The sequence below is a fragment of the Poromitra crassiceps genome, assembly GCF_964638095.1.
Source record: "Poromitra crassiceps genome assembly, chromosome: 17".
In the NCBI taxonomy this organism is placed as follows: Eukaryota; Metazoa; Chordata; class Actinopteri; order Beryciformes; family Melamphaidae; genus Poromitra; species Poromitra crassiceps.
Genome location: NC_139635.1, coordinates 34,095,145 through 34,117,001, shown reverse-complemented (window position 1 = coordinate 34,117,001; position 21,857 = coordinate 34,095,145).

Genomic DNA, 21,857 nt, shown 5'->3' with positions numbered 1-21,857 from the left:
GTAATGTCTGTGTGTGTTCTTGGCCTTTATTTTGAAGGTCGGCATCGGTATTAGTTGGCCGTGGTATCGGGTATCGATACCAGTGTCGGTATTCACTCCCCCAGTTTGAACTCGATCGGACAAACGGTCCATGAGATAAACCACTTTTTGTGTTGCCAGGAGGTCCTATTACTGAATTGCATGAAATTCAGCAGTGAACTCCGTCATATGCTAAGCGCTAAGCGCACTCCCAGAGTTTCAATTTGATCCAACGAATGGTTCTTGAGCTAAACCACTTTTTGGAGCTAGCGGGCTCGCTAGCTTCACCGCTTGCTAGCTCCACCGTTGGCCCTGCAGCTCGTATATGCAGCCGCTGCGCAGCTTTATGCTGGTGCGTGTCTGTGTGTGTTGCTCACAAAATGTTATTACATGCGCGCGAGTGTGAGTGATGTCATAAGATGAATTTGCTCTTATGACATCACTGATGACATCATCACTGAGTCGGAAGGATGACATCATCAGTGATGTCACAATGCCTCCTATGATCAGTGAGACATAAATTTAAACAAACATTGCCAACATCTCTAGTGTGTGTGTGTGTGTGTGTGTGTGTGTGTGTGTGTGTGTGTGTGTGTGTGTGTGTGTGTGATGTCACAATGCCTCTGACATCGCTGAACATGTCACAATTTTATGACATCACTGATGACATAATTAGTGTCTGTGTGTGTGTGTGTGTGTGTGTGTGTGTGTGTGATGTCACAATGCCTCTGACATCGCTGAAGATGTCACAATTTATGACATCACTGATGACATCATTAGTGTCTGTGTGTGTGTGTGTGTGTGTGTGTGTGTGTGTGTGTGTGTGTGTGTGTGTGTGTGTGTGTGAGTGTGTGTGAATTTATGACATCACTGATGATGTCATCAGTGGGACAGAGACAGATAGATAGATAGATGAGTAACATCAGAAAGATGATGCAGGCTAATCCCTATCATACGAAACATCAAGTCCCTTTTACATAATTGGAGTAAATAGTGACACAGACAGGTTGGTCTTTGCCGGTTCATAACCCGGTGTTATGACCCGGTGTTATGACCCGACTCCTCTGGGAATGCTGGAAAATGGCACACAGAATATACTGTATACATTAAAAGTAACCCCTCATTGTCATTTGAAGCATCATTATGATTCAACCCTAAAATTAGAATAGCCAAAAGCCATTCTGCTGGTACCACTGGGCTAAAGTAGGAATCCTACAGTTACCTTTGATGATCTGAAACAACATAATAATAACCTGGTAAATACGGATCTCTATAAATATCTCCAGCTCAGGCATTGTCTCCTCTCAGTTCTGAGATCTGACCCTGAGTCCCAAACACTGAAATTCAAAGCCTATACTACACCTTGGCTTTAAAGAAATGTCAAAGGAGTGATCGCACATCACACATAACTGTCGACTGATAAAGCCCACTATCAAAATATACGTATGTATTTCTGTCTGTTTTTGTTTGTTTTGTTGATCATGTATTGATGTGTGGAGATATAGGGTCGGTGGGTAGGGCGGATATAATGTAAAAACTGCCTAAAATGAATGATATGTCTTTTATAATGTTGGGGGGAGAAAAAAAAAGAATTCAGCACTGCACTGGGTGTCTCGTGTGTAGTGGGGGGTGTGTGTGTGTGTGTGTGTGTGTGTGTGTGTGTGTGTGTGTGTGTGTGTGTGTGTGTGTGTGTGTGTGTGTGTGTGTGTGTGTGTGTGTGTGTGTGTGTGTGTGTGCGTGTGCGTGTGCGTGTGTGTGGGGGGGGTGGGGGGGTGGTATCGGTCATCGTGACTGACAGACACCCGCCCGTCCACCTAGGCAATTTTATTATATGAAGGATAGTTTAAATGTGAGACACTCTCAGTGAGTCCCGGCCATAAAAGAAGCAGTCTAGTCTGTCTGTGTTTTCAGGGAAGATGGAAGTGGTCAAAAGTGAGAACTGCTAGTGGAATAACCATAGAGACTGTATTTCTGGTTTAACATAGTTTGTTGTCAGTTCAGAAACAGCAGTGATTGTACAGCACAGAGAATTTGTTTTGTGTTGTCCGTGAATATCAGGGTCTTTTCTGTTTGTTCAGCCATCATGCTGTAACTATCCACTTCTTCATCAGTTATGAACAGCAAATGCAAAAGCTTTCATGAATTGATGTGACTTGCTGCATCAAAATGAGCCACATTGACCCCTCAAACCATTTTGAATTTAATTGTTGGAGAGAGGAGTACGCTTTCCGGTGATACCAGAATTATCTTTGTACTACAAAGACACTCGCTCGAGTTTGACGGCTCGAGTTTGAATTATTCGCTCAAGTTGAAAAATGTCACCTGGAGCATTATAGCAAATTTCACGTCATTCGCGCTGTGACATTTTGCTTCACTCGTGCATTCCATCTGCTCACATGTTTGCATTGACTTTGTGTGATCTCACCTCACACACATTTGCGAAATCACGTTTGGTGTGAATGGTCTGTTTGATTGACAGGTGATCTGTCGGAGGTGCAGTGCAGAAACAGCACAGTGATGAGGCCCAGCCTCATACTGCCTGCTGCCTGTCAGATAGATCCAAAAAGTGCATGATTAATTGATAGATAAAAAAAAAATCCATTGATAGATCCATAAAGTCTCGTAATAGACATTGATAGAAACAGAAGAAATACATTCATTGATAGAGTGCTATTTCAGAGGCTTGCAGCAGTTCTGGGATGATTTACTGTATTATCAAAATCTGCACTCAGAGCCATGTCTTCTCTCTTTCATTGACTGACAGGTTGTGTGGCCCTGGACTTGCCGTTCTCAAAGCCCAAATTGAAGATGAAGGGATGCGCAGGAGGATGGGTCACTTTCAACTGCACAGATCAACAAAATGGCAGCGAGAGAAAAAAAGAATTACAATTTTGCAGAGATAACGACTGCAAACCCTTCAGTACAATGCAGAACAACAGCAAATATTCTCTGTGTACTAGAAAGAACATCCCCACAGTGGCGATTGGAGACCTTAAGGAAAGTGATAAAGGAACCTACAAGTGTAAATTCGGACCGGGAGTAAAAGCCGCTGTGAAACTGGAGATAAAAGATGGTAAGAGAAGTTGACTTTTTAATCCAAGTGATCCAAGATGCACACTTACTCAGCTGCATCAGTGACTAGTGAATATGTTGCTGTTGTTTGTTTATGGAAACACTTTACTGTATCTTACAGTATTCTTATTCCAGTGTATTAGTATTATTTGATTGAAAAGTCTTGTATGGGACGAATCAGCGTGATGTCACTTGCCACCCACAAATGCAGAACCCCGCGGCAGTTATTCCTATGAGTTGTGCCAAACAAATGTTAATATCTCAAAAACTATACATCACAACGCTGAGTGAGAGCAGAAGTAGCTCAAGAGTTTGATATATAATGTCATGTTAAAGTTGTGTGAACTGTCACAGTTTTAAAAATGTAAACAGGGTCAGCCGGCTAGAGTCAGACTCTCAAACTCGGGTTCCATTGCCGTTGCCACCCAATGTTTGTTTACCAAAATGTTGCTCGGCTGATCCCTCGTATACATAATGAAAATCTCTGTATGATACATGCATCGCATGCTGCTTTTACATCCTGCTAAGATTTAAAACACACACACACACACACACACACACACACACACACACACACACACACACACACACACACACACACACACACACACACACACACACACACTAAAACACTGCTTAATAATAATAATAATACTTAAATTGTGCAATGAGTCAGTCCAGATGAACTTTATGGGACATCATGCCTAACACATACAGCTTTGCAGAACACATCTCGACATCACATTCAAGTTTGGTATCATACAAGCAAACTGTTGCTATGTTTCCCAAATCAATGTATTCTCATGGCTTTACACATAGTTTTCCACAAACAGTACAATCCATGTCAAGCCACGAGTCATTTTGCTATAAAGCACACATCATAAGGGAGATTTTCATGCTGTGTTATTATATTACAATTTGGTTACAATCATTTACACTACTTCTGTCTATTTTTCTCTTTGATTTACAGCAGGTGATGATGGCTGCCAAAAGCAATTAGTTGAAACTACCACTAGGCCTATAGGAGGTACAATCACCATCACATGTAAACCAGAAGACTTCTGTGAAGAAGACGATAGTAAATGTATGCACAGCATGTTTTTCAGCAAAAAACCCAGTGCATCTCTTTGTGAGGACGTTTTATCGCCAAAGTCAGACAAGAGATTATCTCTATCGGATGACCACTTCAGCCTGTCCATCAGTGACTTGACCACTGGAGACTCTGGTCTCTATGGCTGTGGAGTGGAGATATACCTAGGCCGAGGGGAACATCACCTCAACTCAATACTCAGTTACCGTACCACTTCCAAAACAGTCAACCTGAAAGTTGAAGGTGAGTAACACACATGCAAATATTTCAACTGTAGGATTAGGATTTACACAAACATATGATTAGGATTTACACAAGTATGTGATTAGAAGTATGGGTTGTACAAACTGTTTTATTGGTGATGGAGGAAACTCCATCAGCAGTAATTGGCCAATTATCTGATATTTCATTAAAACAATTAGTTGAAAATATGAGTTTTGCACACAGGTTTAATTTTGTGCAATTTTGTAAGACTGCAGTTAGGTATCAGTTTTTTGTAAATGGTCGATATGTCATATAAAGGTGTTTATTTCTCTCAAGTAGGCTATGCTACCGCACATTCTTGTTAACTGTGTAAACAAAACCAGCTTGTGGTTTCACCGGTTGGTTCTGCTTTGCACTCTCTCCCTCTTTCTCCCTTTCTCTCTCTCTCTTGCTCTCTCCCTCTTTCTTTCTCTCTCTCCCTCTCTTGCTCTCTCCCTCCCTCTTTCCCTCTCTTCCTCTTTCTCTCTCTTTCTCTCTCCCTCTTTCTCTCTTTCTCAAATTCAAATTCAAATGAGCTTTATTGGCATGACAAGTTACAAGCTCCTATTGCCAAATCAGTACAGAAAGTTAGTACAAATAATATAACAATATACAAATATAACAGTATACAAATAACAATCATTGTGCACAATACAAGTCTAATAAAAACAGTAAATAGCAATAACATTCAGTATAGAGTAATGGGGAGCTGTGTCTCAAACATTTCTCTCTCTCTCTTGCTCTCTCCCTCTTTCTCTCTCTCCCTTTATCTCTCTCTCTGAACACATGACATCTGAGGTTGTTGCTATCTTTACTTCTGTCTTCTCTGCACTGCTTATCTGCTATGACGTGATCCTGGGTTTGTGTTCGTCATGTCCTGTCAAAACCCTTTACCACAGAGCTGTCTTCTAAACCCAGAGTCAAAAACATCTTTAACATCAGCCATACTCAGTGTGTCACTGTTGTGTCAGAAAAAGGACATAACCTTTAATTAATAACAAATAAAACAAAAAAGTTTAGTCCAATCTATAATAAAATAGAAGGAAAAGAGGGGTGTGCATGTAGATTAACTAAACTGGAGATATCCTAATATGTTTGTATTAAATCTCACTGTGAGAAGGTTTCCTGTCTTTTAATTTTGAAAACATGAAGGAGGCTGTTGGTGAGTGATGAAAAAGGAGCTTTGCACATAATCACAAGAGGGAGTGAGTGCCTGTGTGTGTGTGTGTGTGTGTGTGTGTGTGTGTGTGTGTGTGTGTGTGTGTGTGTGTGTGTGTGTGTGTGTGTGTGTGTGTGTGTGTGTGTGTGTGTGTGTGTGTGTGTGTGTGTGTGTGTGTGTCAGTGGCGCCGGAACGAGTTTGCAATTAGGGGGACATTTTTATTTTTTTTGTCAAAAAATGTTTTTTTCTGGGGTTTTTTGTGTTAAAAAAAAAAAAAAAAAAATCCAAATTCTTTTTTGCCAGGCAAGACAAATTGACGTTTTTTTGAATGTCTGGATTATTTTTAGCCATATTTAGAGGAATATCTCATTTTAAATTAACATTAGGATTATACTGTAGTGATGTCATTATTCAGTATTTCCTCCTTTTCTCACTCACTTGGTGACCTGCTCTCCCTTTAGGTAATTTTACAATTACACTACAACAGACAGCAACACAGGCAGAAACACTGAACTTATTATTATTATTATTATTATTATTATCACTTCGAAACACAGTGCAAAACTTGTCATCTCAACACAAAAATAAAATAACAATAACCGTATACGATTATAGCAGCAGCCAATGACAGTGAGTGCAGTACAGAGTCCGGGTCTGTCTGTCTCAGGTGTAATAATCCCACAATGATCACGGCTTTAACAAGTGTCACAGGCTGTGTAAACAGTGTAAAGTGGGCTCTAAGTGTCAGGGGCAGTTGCCCCCTCAGATTAAAAAAAATAAATAAAGATTTTTTTTTTTAGGGGGACCAAATTTTAAGGGGGACAAAATGTCCCCATGTCCCCCTGCTTCCGGCGCCCCTGGTGTGTGTGTGTGTGTGTGTGTGTGTGTGTGTGTGTGTGTGTGTGTGTGAGACACCTGTGCATTGACATTCATCACATCTGATATTATGGGCCAAGACACTATGTTGGAGAAACTAAAAAACAATGAAAGAAACAAAAGTGGGGGAAAAGATGACATTATTCTACTGTGTGATATGAAGGAAGATGTCAAGGTGTTACAAAAAGACTGTACCTTACTTAATCCTCTACAAAATATGTTTTATGCTTTTTCTCACATGCACTTTTGACTGTTTGCTTTCAGCACCACCAACTAAAACATCACCAACAACCCGCTCTCTCACCTCATCAGCATCCGTGACAGACCCAGCTGCTACATCTCCAGTGTCTTCAAAACAAGATGACAATTCTGGTACGAAAAAGCGTGTTTAGCAGCTTACTTCAAGGTTGCTATCTCACACAATATTTTATTTATTTATTTATTTATTTATTTATTTATTTATTTATTTATTTATTTATGTATGTATGTATGTATGTGTGTGTGTGTGTGTGTGTGTGTGTGTGTGTGTGTGTGTGTGTGTGTGTGTGTGTGTGTGTGTGTGTGTGTGTGTGTGTGTGTGTGTGTATGTATGTATGTATGTATGTATGTATGTATTTATTTATTTATTTATTTATTTATTTATTTATTTATTTATTTATTTAGCATATTAAACCAGTTTAATGATACCTGAAGAAAAGGGGGGAAAAAGCATTCTTGGTAAGGAAAAAAAAGCATTCTTGGCGTGGTTGTAATGTGATAAGAAGATGGATTTGGTTGCTCTGACACTCTTTAGACGTAGGTCTCTACTCACCACTTCAGTTAACCTGAACAAACTCAGACACAAACGCGTGTGTGTGTGTGTGTGTGTGTGTGTGTGTGTGTGTGTGTGTGTGTGTGTGTGTGTGTGTGTGTGTGTGTGTGTGTGTGTGTGTGTGTGTGTGTGTGTGTGTGTGTGTGTTGTAATAGAAAAATGTTGTTTTGCTAACACATGACTTGTCCCCATCTGACCTCGCTGTCCTTTGCTGGATGTCGCAATACCATTTCTCTTGAAGTGATATGGACGTTCATTTTAGGCAGGTGTGGTTAAGGTGTTGCTTCTTCTGGTTCCAGTGAAGACAGAGTTTAACTTTAACAGTTAGTCACATCCTGACTTGTTTTTGTCTGTGGTTACGCGTATAGCATTTCGCTAGAATGCTTGGGAAGGACAGTTATTTTCCACTGACACTTCCTCTTAATGTAATGCTGCCCCCACCCTTTTGTTTCACTATAAAGATACTTGTTCTCAGGGCCGTAACCAGGGTTCCGAAATAGGGGCGGTCCAGCAAGGGGAGGCGCATTCGGTGGCGCCCGCAAGGGCGCCGCCGAAAGAAATTTGAGGGTTTTTTTCCCCCTTTTTTAGCCATATTTACTTAGAGTAATATATCATTTTAAATCAACATTAGGATTATACTGTTGTGATGTCATTATTCAGTATATTCTCTTTCATGTCACCACCTGCTCAGCTCTCCTGTCAACATAATTGTAACTAACAAACACAAACTTTTTTAGCCAAATTCATATCAAAATGACACCTACAAACACAGGTACACAACCCAAGCCGTACACAACACACAAAGTCATCATCGATAATAAAAAAAAACATACAGAGGGACATTTATTTATTCCTGATAGGAACGATTGAAAAATAAAATAAAATATATTATGTTGTTTTTAACTTTACACCACCTCTTTTTGTTACTTATTGGGTCATGAAACTGAAACCATGCATATAGCCACCTGCATACCTGACTTCGGGAGCTTGGCAATTGGCATCATGCATGATTAGCCAGTAGCATCCCAACGTGTCACACAGGTAACATTACTTAAGAGACAGACTAGACACTTACTTTCTTGGTTGTTGCTAAAAAATCTGTCAGTGTCACTCACTGTCTGTCGTTCACTCGCTCACTGTCTCGCAGCTCGCTCACCTTCAATTATCTCGCCAGGCAGACAGACAGTCATCACTCACCACCATGCTGCTGCTCTCTCGGAATCAAGTTACCGCGGACACGGCGTCAGATGACTTCCTGCCTGACCTGCCTTTCGTTTCAAAATAAAAGCGATCCCGTGTTTTTCATGTTTTTCCATGCAGATTGTTTTATAAAAAAAAAAAAAAAAAAAAAAATCTTTTTTCTCTGAAATATTAGGGGAGGTCCGGACCTCCCCGTCCTCATAGCTAGTTACGGCCATGCTTGTTCTATGCACATTGTGTCAGTACTTCATGAGAGCACACTGTTACGTGCCTTGTGAATTACTCAATCAGCTGATTTATTAAAAGCTCACTTTCAAAAGACATTTACGTGTTTCTACGCTTCCATCGGTCTGGCACATTCAACAGGGTTTTTCCATTACAGTGTGTGTGTGTGTGTGTGTGTGTGTGTGTGTGTGTGTGTGTGTGTGTGTGTGTGTGTGTGTGTGTGTGTGTGTGTGTGTGTGTGTGTGACACCTGTGCATTGACATTCATCACATCTGATATTATGGGCCAAGACACACTATGTTGGAGAAACTAAAAAACGATGAAAGAAAAAACATTATTCTACTGTGTGACATGAAGACGTCAAGGCGTTACAAAAAGACTGTACTTTACTTAATCCTCTACAAAATAGGTTTTATGTTTTATGTTTTTTCTCACATGCACTTTTGACTGTTTGCTTTCAGCACCACCAACCAAAGCAACAACACCAACAACCCGCTCTCTCACCTCATCAGCATCCATGACAGACCCAGCTGCTACATCTCCAGTGTCTTCAAAACAAGATGACAATTCTGGTAAGAAAGCGTGTTTAGCAGCTTACTTCAAGGTTGCTATCTCACACAATATTTTATTTATTTATTTATTTATTTATTTATTTATTTATTTATTTATTTATTTATTTATTTATTCATTCATTCATTTATTTATTTATTTATTTATTTATTTATTTATTTATTTATTTATTTATTTATTTATTTATTTATTTAGCCTAGTAAACCAGTTTAATGATACCTGAAGAAAAGGGGGAAAAACATTCTTGTGGTGTGGTTGTAGTGTGATAAGATGATGGATTTGGTTGCTGTGACACTCTTTAGCCCTACTCTCTACTCAACAAACTCAGACACAATCGTGTGTGTGTGTGTGTGTGTGTGTGTGTGTGTGTGTGTGTGTGTGTGTGTGTGTGTGTGTGTGTCTGCGCGTGTGTGCGTGTGTTGATGGTGGTTTTAATGATGTCGGACGTCCTTCTTCTTCTTCGTTCTTCTTGCAGACACCTCCCAGAGAACTCTGATCATTATTGTGTCTGTCTGTGTGGCGGTGCTGCTGCTGCTTCTGCTCACTCTGCTCCTCATCTGCAAACGTAAGAGACTTCATCATCACTTTGACCAATATGAAATACACCCACCCACTCATTCATACATACACACAGACACACACACACACACACACACACACACACACACACACACACACACACACACACACACACACACACACACACACACACACACACATATGAATTCCACATGAATTCACGTCATGTCTGTTTTGTTTTTTGTTTTTTACAATATACCAACAGAACAGGCGAACAGGCTCAGAAAGTAACAAAAGGAAAAACAAAAGGAAAAGAAAAAAACAACAACAATAAATGCATATATATTTGAATGACACTGTGGTGCTACGAGCCACATAGGGCGTTTTTGTGATTGTAATAAATATTAGACATGGGCTCACATGCAAGAGTGCCACGAGAAACCAACCAGGAGACATCCATCGCCCCTAACCTCATCGAGGTAGGCTAGAAACGGATCCCAGACATCTTGTGTCCCTCTAGGTGGTCCATACCCCCAGGCTGAGAAGCCCTGGGTTAGCTAGAGAGACAGCTGTTATAATTTGATGAAAGAGTAATTCACTCAATCCACTCTTTCCTTCATTTCGCTGCATGTCTTTGGTTCTCTTCCCTCTCTCCCTCTCACTCACTCTCGTGTGTTTTGCTTCTCAGGACTTGTGCCTTCAAGAAATACAGCTGTTGGAAACAGAGAGGTTAGTGTTGTTATATTATTATGTTACATATCATCATATATAAACCAAACACATTTCAACTTGCCAACAGAAACATTCTAGATTGGCCCTAGCCCTACTTCCTGTTGCAATGTTTGCTAATACAATAACTATCAGGAAATAAACGAGAGTCCTAACTGTTCCCTAGCAACAGAATTCCAGTGAAAGTCTGAATGTATGGTGATATGTGCAGCCCCTAAATGTTCAATCATGTGCGTTGGAGGTAATGTTCCCTGGTACCTTGTGCGTTGGAGGTAATGTTCCCTGGTACCTTGTGCGTTGGAGGTAATGTTCCCTGGTACCTTGTGCGTTGGAGGTAATGTTCCCCGGTACCTTGTGCGTTGGAGGTAATGCACCCCGGTACCTTGTGCGTTGGAGGTAATGTTCCCCGGTACCTTGTGCGTTGGAGGTAATGTTCCCTGGTACCTTGTGCGTTGGAGGTAATGCTCCCCGGTACCTTGTGCGTTGGAGGTAATGTTCCCCGGTACCTTGTGCGTTGGAGGTAATGTTCCCCGGTACCTTGTGCGTTGGAGGTAATGCTCCCCGGTACCTTGTGCATTGGAGGTAATGTTCCCTGGTACCTTGTGCATTGGAGGTAATGTTCCCTGGTACCTTGTGCATTGGAGGTAATGTTCCCTGGTACCTTGTGCGTTGGAGGTAATGTTCCCCGGTACCTTGTGCGTTGGAGGTAATGTTCCCCGGTACCTTGTGCGTTGGAGGTAATGTTCCCCGGTACCTTGTGCGTTGGAGGTAATGTTCCCTGGTACCTTGTGCGTTGGAGGTAATGCTCCCTGGTACCTTGTGCGTTGGAGGTAATGTTCCCCGGTACCATGTGCGTTGGAGGTAATGTTCCCCGGTACCTTGTGCGTTGGTGGTAATGTTCCCCGGTACCTTGTGCATTGGAGGTAATGTTCCCTGGTACCTTGTGCGTTGGAGGTAATGCGCCCCGGTACCTTGTGGTAACATGCTCCACGCGTCCCAGTACCATTGTGCCATTGTGCGTATTATGGAAGGCGCCACGGGCGGACCATTAAACTGGCACTGTGGGGTCGTGCAGCGGTCAAATTATGCCCTGGGACTCGACAGGTTGGGTTAGGCATTGGGTAGGTGGTCTTATAGGGTGGGGTTTGGCATTGGGTAGGTGGTCTTATAGGGTGGGGTTTGGCATTGGGTAGGTGGTCTTATAGGGTGGGGTTTGGCATTGGGTAGGTGGTCTTATAGGGTGGGGTTTGGCATTGGGTAGGGGTTAGTGTCTGGATATGGTGGTGGGCTTATGGTTAGGGTCTCCATGTCTCTTCAAGGCCCAAGCCCAAGTCCATAACTGGAAACCAGGGAGAGGGTCCCCTCTTCCCAACTTGGTCTGGACCACGAGCCCGTCGGCGTACTTGACCTTTGCCTGATTCCACAGGTGCAGAGTGCTTTTTAACAAGTGTTCCCTCAAACAGACAAGACATGTGACATAGCAGGGCTCTGGTATGAGTCTGGAGTGAGCAGGCTGCATTACAGTCCAACAGCTAACATGTCATTTTCTCTACACATTGTGTGAATGTTCATTGCTCATATTGAGCGATGTTAGATTCATTAACCAATAACCAGTCACACCCTCTTGATGCTAGATGACCCAGTGTTTGGGTTACAGTATAATTTGCATAACATTTGCACTTGTGATACTTTGTCCACTAAATATCAAGTCAGGTTTTATTTGACTGCATACTACAGTATAGGATCCATCATGGATAATGCTTTTTGTTTGGATTGGATTGGACTTACACTAAACACTGTCTATTCACATATCTTTCCTTCTTCCCTGCAGGCCCTTCATGTCTATGATGAGATTCAGGAGCGCCGCCAGCAGCCAGACTCAGGAACTGCGCTTCCTTCGATTTACGTCCTCGCAGGCTTTCCCACAAACCCCTCTGCCTCTCCCATCTACTCCACCCTCGCCTTCCCAAACGGCCCCGGTGAAGCCGCTGGAGACACGCCCACTCACAACGCCAGCTCCCCTGACTGTGAGTATTCCGGTGTGAGGAGCAACCAAAGCCCCGCCCACTCCACTGTCAATCACCCATCTGGACCTTGTGAGGATCCCCTCTATGCCACAGTCAACCTGCCACAATAACTGAGCAGAGATTGACATCATCCATTGCTCCACCTGAACCAAGTCTTGTCTTATGGCTGAGATTTAAATGGCCGTGCTGTTCTCATTGACCCATTACACCTGGTATGAAAATGTGTTTTGGGTGATCAGATTGCAATCAGATAGTGCTTGGCCACATTAACCTGATTACTTTGACCCCCTTTACACCTGGCATTATTTGTATGCGGTGATCAGATTGCAATCTGATAGTGCTTGACCACATGAAAGTGCATTGTGTAAATGCACCCAAGACGCATTGAGGACGGATTGTGATCTGATTGGCCAAACCACCTCTAGAAGTGGTCAGGGACACATTGTGACCACATTGTTTGTTTAAAATACATACTACAGCATGTGCTGTGTGAACACATTGAACACAAGTGTAACTGCAAAGCATTCAATCCACATACAACAGTCACTGCTGTTTTTCTGCCGCTCTACACTATGGAGCGAGCTTGCCTGCAATCAAATCTCAATGTGGACACTGAAGACACATACCACGTGTAAATGTAATCAGCTTAATGTGGTCAAGCACTATCAGATTGCAATCTGATCACCCAAAATACATTTTAATGCCACATGTAAATGAGGTCAATTAATATGTGTCTTCAGTGTCCACATTGAGATCCGATTGTGATTGGATCATCGCCAATCAGATCACATCGATGCTATATCATATCCTATCCCATTGCAATCTGATCACCGAAAACACATTTTAATGCCAGGTGTAAATGGGGTCATTGTTGATTTTTCTAATTAAAACTAGCAGAGACTTGAGGTCGAGGATGAGATGTTGATAATGTTGTGTCTCGTTGAACTTCAAAGTTCATTGTAAATAATTCTGAGCTGGACTTACAAAATGATGCACTTTGTTTGAGGCTCACATGTTTTGTTCTCATATAAACAGATACATAATTTAAGCTACAATTCAGTATTCTTGCAGCCGTTGTTCTGTAGGTTATTCCTGCAGCACTGGAGGCATTTTGGACAGGCTCACCTCAGCTCTGTCTAGGAGAAGTAATATGTTGACATGAGAGGCAATTCTGGCTCTGCTGATTTGGTGCACTAGTGATTTCAGTCTCCTCCTTGAATATGAACCATTAGGTCATTTATTTGAGATGATTTAAAGAGGCAATAGGATGTTCACTCAGCACAAAATGACAAATATATCAGGGATTGATCAGGCTGTTGATCAATACCAATGATTGAACGATCACTTCACCAGCAGCTGAGACTTCTGGCTTTCAAAAACTCACATTCTGGTCTGTAATCTCAAGATGTTTTATTCAAAAAAAGAAGAAGAAAAGTATTCAAAGTATTCAGCGTGGTGATATAATTGATTATCTCTTCAGCAGACGTTTCTATTGTATCTCTGCTCTTTAGCCCGCTTACTTACTGAGTTTATTTGTACCACTTAGAGGCCACAGTAGGCTGGTACAGTCATGTTTCAATGTTGTTGTTGTTGTTGTTTTTAAAGATTTATAACAAATACTGTACAAAATATTACTTTTTTACTGTACATTGTCATATTTTATTCCTTGCAAAGCATGCTTTTTATTCATAATATCATATTAAAAGAGCACTGAATGCCACTGGTTTTGTGAACATTTATTTCTGAACCACTGCTAAAGGCACATTTCTGTTTGAGCATTGTTTCTCTGTCACATATTGGTTGTAGTGGCAGTAATCTGTCCTGTGACATGCAGCAGTACCATCCCAGTAGAAAAACATTACCTTCTTCTTTTTTTATTTTGATGCTGCATGATTGTTTTTCAAGTGCTTTTATGAAAATTACAAAAACAAAACATTGAAAGGAAACGGAACCAACTCCATGATACATTAAGGCAGATAATATTTGCACCCGAATGTAAATAGCTCATGTGACTATTTACACCCCAATTCACAGGTCCTAAAATCAATTTTGCAAATTGGGGGGGGGGGGGTTCCCGGTATATGCTTCACATGGGGGACATTTATAGACTTCGGGGGGGCGCGGGGGGGTATAGACTTTTGGGAGAGAGTATCAGGGTCTTGTCTTGTTGGTGTCTTGCCCTTGTCTTGTCAATGTGCAGGCAATAACATTTAAAAAAATATATATCAAAGTTATTGCAGTCCTGGAGTAATTCCTTTCTGTGACATTTTTTGGAGGATTCAGCACCCACAGAAACTATTGAGGGTTGAGCGTGCTTTTCTGGTATTTTGATTTGTCCTTCTCAGTGATAATATGTCATTTGGAGCACATATATGTTTCTCATATGATTGTGGGATTGGATGTTATCTGGAGGGGAACATTTAAAACTAAATTAAGTTAAAACATTACTTGGCTTGTGTTAAATGATCCTAATTGGTCAATTATAAATCTCGTGCAGCTCTTCCTTTTCTGTGGAGCAGTGCTGTAGTGGTCAAAAATGGTGGATAATTCTTAGGCAGTTTTCTCACGTGTCGCACCGTTATAAAAAGATGGATAAATAAACTTCAGTTGCCCATATACAGTACGAGACTAGATTGTTCTAGAGACTAGAACCAGTTAAACTTGATCATATATCTATATTATTTTATTCTTATCATCGTCATCATCATCATCATTGTTGTTGTTTATTTTACTGGTGTGGACTACTTATTTGTTTGTTGTTGTCTGTGTCTTATATAGAATCTTTTGAGGGTTCCAAGCTATCCCAGCATGCAATTCAATCCTTAATCCTGAAGAATCGTTGATGTTTCCCTCAAATTTGGCAAGTGTAGCATGGGGACGATGTGTAAAAAGGGAGAGGGAAGGAGTGAGGGAGAGATTAACTTCACCGCGGTGCAAAACCCCTCTTCAAATTCAGCATTCGTTTTGGTCAGAGCCTTGATGACAAGAGGATACAACGGAGCGGGGGAGAGGGGGAGATTGGGAGAGGGGGAGAAAGAGAGAAAGATAAAGAGAGAGGGGGGCATTCGATGCAGTGCTGTGCTCTCAAACACTTTAAAAAGACGAGGTCCAAGCCTCCGTGGGGTGTGCTTGTAAATAAGGGGTACGAATAGCAACTGGGGCAGGCTAATCATATCCAGGTATGAATAGACACACTCTGCTAGCTACTATTAATATTTAATACTATGTAAACAAGCTGCTGCTGCTTTCAGAAACATGGTTAAAGGCCATCCTTTCACTTTGTCACATCTTCTCTCAGTCCGGAGACATGATCGTCTGTCCTGATAAGAAATTGTTAATTGACCACATCTCCTTCTTTCTAAAAGGCAGGTCCAGTAACATTATTTCTGTTAGTGTTGCCGTGAGAAGCAAAATAGCATTCTAGATCATGACAAACTAGTTCCTCAATGTACTTCTGCTGCGGGTTCCTGTGAAAACCTTTTCTCAAATAGCCTTAATTTTTTTTGATGGTATCAGATTTCAGATTAGCTCAAACCTGACCCAAACTCCTAATATAACAAATACAACCACAAGGAAACCAGTCCTGATGTCAGAGTTCTTCAGCCTTATCAAACAGAGATAGGCCTACTCCTAGAAATAGTCCACCACCATAACTTGTTGTCTTGACAGTTTGCCCACTAACCTTTTTTAAAATGTTTTAACTCTATAGAAACTGATGTTCTTAACATAGTGAATGCATCACGTCTCTCTTGCACTCTTCCTTCATACTCGAAAATGACAGTTGTTAAATTGAAAAAAGGCAACTCAGCAACTTCCGGCCTGTTTCAAACTTTCCCTTTTTAGGCAACATTATGGAGGAACCCGTTTTTAATCAACTAACAGACTTCTTAATTTTAAATGAACTTTGATACATTTCAGTCAGGCTTTTGTGCCAATCACAGCACAGACACCACTCAAAGGTTATACATTATATTCATTTTAATCGTGAATCAGGCAAAACATCATTAGTGCTTTTAGATCTTAGTGCAGCCTTTGATAGTATTGAACACAGTATACTTATATATCCATTTGAAAACTGGGTTTGTTTTTCTGGAACAATTTTAAAATGGCAGTGCCAGTGTACACAAATAGTCTCTCCCTCTTTCCGAACTCTGAGTATGAACACCTCGGCCCGAGGGCGGAGTGCGCTCCCGGTTTGCGGAGCGATTTAAACAGCGACAGAGCGATTCCAAAGGGTTGAATCGAGCAACAGGGAGAAAAATAAATATCTCGGTGTGAACACAGCTTTAGTCACATGCAGGCAGCTGTTTGTTCCAGTCTAGTCCCCCGTCCCCCCCCCCCAAAAAAATGCAATCTACAAAAACATGCAATAATATAAAATCATAGATAAAAAGTTGAATCACACACAATCACACATCACAACCAATAAAACCAAAAGTAAAATATATAATTATAAATAGGCTAGGCTACTCATAATACCCAAATGGATAACCTATATAAACAAACAGGGCCTCTGAAAAAAAACTCCATCAGAATATAGATGGGATTCATGGGAATAAAATTGGAAAGTCTAGTAAGATTTGTGGCACAGAGAGAAAACTCATTTTGAACAAACGAATAGCCTACCCTACAACAAATACCCCCCCCATAAAAACCTTCAGAATATAGGCTAGTTAGGAATAAAACTGAAAAGTTTCGTATATAAATATAAATGTTCAACTGTTGGGATCAGGTGAATATAAACATAATATCAATATCAAAATAATAGACGACTACGGTATTTGTTATATACTGTAGGCTACTATTCAGAGCAGAGCTTCAAAATGGGAAACCCAGAGATATTACTCTTGGGTTGATGCAGGCAAACGACACATTTTTCTCACGGGGCATGGAGTCCGAATTTCTGAGGAGAAAGATCATATTGCCTCAAATATAAAATTAAGAAGAGATGAAAAAAGTTGCGCTATAATAAATGTGTTAGTTTTGCTAAGAAGAAGGCACCACTAAACCATAGTACTGTAGCCTAATGTATGTGAACATACTTGAGCTGTGACAATGCATCTAAAGGGCAAATGCATGCTACTGAAATTACCATCTGCTACTGGTTGAGCTTGGGGCCAGGTCTAGGAGGAGGCTACAACAGGTGGTGACATCACCTTCTATACAGGTAGGAGTAGGAATACAACAGGTGGTGACATCACCTTCTATACAGGTAGGAGTAGGAGTACAACAGGTGGTGACATCACCTTCTATACAGGTAAGAGTAGGAGTACAACAGGTGGTGACATCACCTTCTATACAGGTAAGAGTAGGAGTACAACAGGTGGTGACATCACCTTCTATACAGGTAGGAGTAGGAATACAACAGGTGGTGACATCACCTGGCTTCTATACAGGTAGGAATAGGAGTACAACAGGTGGTGACATCACCTTCTATACAGGTAGGAGTAGGAATACAACAGGTGGTGACATCACCTGGCTTCTATACAGGTAGGAGTAGGAGTACAACAGGTGGTGACATCACCTTCTATACAGGTAGGAGTAGGAGTACAACAGGTGGTGACATCACCTTCTATACAGGTAGGAGTAGGTGTAGCGAAGCTTGTGGGCTTGCTGGGGGCGAAGCTTTTGGGCTTGCCTCGTGAAGTGTGCTGGATCGTGGCTGAGGGCTCACGAGCTGTGATCGGTCAGAATCACAGGGATGGAGATAAGGACTGAGATGTCGGTCCTGGGACGCGGTTGAAATACCACTCGTGACCTGGCTGGGTGTAAGGCAGTCGGTCACCAGGGCCTGGCTGGTTGTAAGATAGCCAGGATTCAGCTCGGGTCCGGATTTGGTTGTGCTAATGGTTGACATTATGAAGGGTAGTAGGGAGTAAGAATACCGGAAGAAGTATGGAAGTAGAAGGAATCAATAGCGTCACAGAACACTTTGTTTATATCCCCGCGTTTGTGATGTCACAACGTCCAGGGAGCTATGACATCATCAGCGTTATGTCTGACATCGCCGATGACCTCACAGGTGAACTCTATGCTATGACATCATTGTCATCATTGATGATGTCATCATCATTAAGTCGTTGGCGCGCCGGCTCGTGGGCGTCGACTGCCCCAAGAACAGGCCTGACGGTGGGCCATTATGGACCCTTTTCTACAGCCGCTCCCAGATTCCTGTGGGGAATCTGTATTCTTCCAGAAATGGCCGGAATGGCCCTCCAGTCCCACCTGGTATAGGCAGGGCTTGGTTGATTATTCTGGCAGTGAGGGGGGCTGTGGTCCGCTTGGCCACCGGCCGGGTGTAGGTACGGGTCTACACGCCGTTGTCCAGTCCCGTACATCACAAGGGCCAAGATTTGGTGACTGTCCTCGTTGGCCAGGATGTGTGTGGGAGCTGGGGGTCTACCCAGCAACTGCTGTAGTGAGCTGTAGTGGCCTCTGGGGGCTTGAGTTTCCAGTTGAGGAAACTCAGCGGCGTGAGGTCAGCGCGGGAGCCGCTCAGGAGCTGGGGGTCTACCCAGCTAGTGCGGTAGTGAGGAGCCTCTGGTTCTGGTGGCTTGAGTTTCCAGTTGAGGAACCTCAGCGGCGTAGGGTCGGTGAGGAAGCAGTTTGTCTGCCCTCGTTGGAGGGAGGCCTCTGCCCCTAGTGCCTCGTTGGCCGCCCCGTGGAGCGCCGGTGTGGCATCCTCACTGAGGGCACCGAAGGTCGTACACTCCTCCGGCGTGGGGGGAGCCGACCTGAGGCCGCCGTAACTTGGCTTCAACTCCTCGCTCTTATCCGCGGTCGTGTGGAGTCGGGGTGTCTCTGGCCAGCAATCTGGGCTGAGAAGAGGGAAGGGGGATCCGCAACCCCGACTGCTGGTGGTGAGTGCGGGAAGGGGCCTTCCCCGCGCAATGTCGACCACAACAGCTACCTGTGATTGCGGTGGCTCGTCCTCCCACTCTTCCCAGGCCTGCAGCAGTGTCTCAGGTAGGACTGGATCATCCCAGCCTGGTTCCCATTTCCATAGGTGCTGTATGAGCAGGACAAGATGGATCCTCCCGAACTGATGGAGGGGCAAATTCCTTGGCCGGGATTCCTGCTGCAGGGCGGTGATGGGGTAAGGTTGCTCGCCTAGACCAAGGTTCGGTTCCGTAAAGGCTCTCTTGGCTCTGGGCAAATTGCCGGCGAGACGATGAGGGAGACGGCCGCCCCGTGAAGCATCTGGGGCTCCTGCCTCACCGTCCGCAAAGGCATGTCCACTTGCTCCACTTGCTCGGACTTGGCCTCCCTAGAGGCCTTGGCTGGAGTTGTCTCCATGAGCCCGGGCAGGGCCAGGAGGTGAATTCTGGGAATAGGTAGTTGAGATGGCTGGTCCCGCCCTCTGGGGGGGTCCCAGCTGTCGTGTCCAGCTATCTTGTGGGAATGATTGATGCCGGCCGGCTGACTGTGCCCTGTGCTGTTGGTCCCCGCGTTCGCCATGCCTCCCTGGGTCTGGTGTATCCCGGTGGCGGGCTCGGCCGCCCCGTTGCACTCTATTGCATGCTCAGGGTCGGCGACCTCTGTCCTAGGTGGGAGTGATGGTGGCATTGGCACTGGAACAGTGGGTTCCGTAGTTTGGGTCGTTGGCTCTGGAGCCGCCGTGCTGACCTGACCCTGGTCGTGGGAGGTGAGAGGCACAGGTGGAACTGCCGGGTCCCCGGCAGGCAGACAGGCGCAAGGCCGGGCCGCTACGTGCTTCTGCTCGACTTGCAGCCGGGCACGAACCCGGGCCTCGTCCAGGGCCAGCTCAGCTTGCCGCAGGTGTCGGCTTCTCTCCAGGCGGCGGGTGATCCGCTCTCTAGCTTGGAGGGCCTCCTCTTGGGCCTGTTGGGCCTCTGCGTGGGCCTGTTCTTGGGCCCGTTGCGCCGCTCTGGTTTGCTCGTTCAGCCGGTGGTACTCCTCATCAGCCTCCTCCTCCTCCGCGTGTTGCCGGCGGAGGCTCTCGGTCACCAATAGTGCCTGGTATTCCTTGTAAGCTGCCGCTTGGGCTGAGGCGGAGGAGTGGGCGCGTACGGTTGACCGTGAGCTGGCGCTAGAGTGTCGCGATGCGCCATGGTCAGTCCGGTGGCTACTAGCGCTATGATGGTGAGAGTGACTGGGGCTCCTCGACCGAGGCTCTGCTCGGGAAGAGGGCCGGACCCCTTGGTACCGGACTGACCCATACCGGCCTGGGGTCTCCGGGTCATAGGCGAGGGCCTGGGCCGAAGATATTCCGTCATGATGGCTTGCGCCCTGATGATGGTGACTCCTGCGTCCGCTGGGGCTGCGGGATACATGGGCGTCTCTGTCGTCATAGGTCAAACCTCCATGACCTGACCTGTCCGGACTTGACTGGTGGTAAACTTGATGGGACCTGCCAGTGCGTTGGGATTCCTTGAAGTATTCAGTGATGTCCCGGTTGGTCTCCCTTTGGCGCGCGATCGTAGCGTCGAACTTAGCCTTTTCTCGAGCTAGATCGGCCCTTGCCTGGACTGCCTGAGCAGGGAGTCGGTTCTCCTGGTGGCTGCGGATGAGCTCCTGCCCCGGTTGGATCGTCTGGTGGGAGTGTAGGGGGTCTGGCCCCTGAGTACTACTCCGAACCCTGGATACTCTGCTGTATCCAGATTAGATCTGGTGGGGGAAGGGATTGCTCCTCTGGTCGGCGAGGTGCCGTGACCAGGGCGAGCTCACCTGACTCCTGCTCCATCTCTGAGCGTCGCAAGTCCTCTGATCCGCTCGAAGGACCAAATTGTAGCGAAGCTTGTGGGCTTGCTGGGGGCGAAGCTTTGGGGCTTGCCTCGTGAAGTGTGCTGAATCGTGGATGAGGGCTCACGAGCTGTGATCGGTCAGAATCACAGGGATGGAGATAGGGACCGAGATGTCGGTCCTGGGACGCGGTTGAAATACCACTCGTGACCTGGCTGGGTGTAAGGCAGTCGGTCACCAGGGCCTGGCTGGTTGTAAGATAGCCAGGATTCAGCTCGGGTCCGGATTTGGTTGTGCTAATGGTTGACATTATGAAGGGTAGTAGGGAGTAAGAATACCGGAAGAAGTATGGAAGTAGAAGGAATCTATAGCGTCACAGAACACTTTGTTTATATCCCCGCTTTGTGATGTCACAACGTCCAGGGAGCTATGACATCATCAGCGTTATGTCTGACATCGCCGATGACCTCACAGGTGAACTCTATGCTATGACATCATTGTCATCATTGATGATGTCATCATCATTACGTCGTTGGCGCGCCGGCTCGTGGGCGTCGACTGCCCCAAGAACAGGCCTGACGGTGGGCCATTATGGACCCTTTTCTACAGTAGGA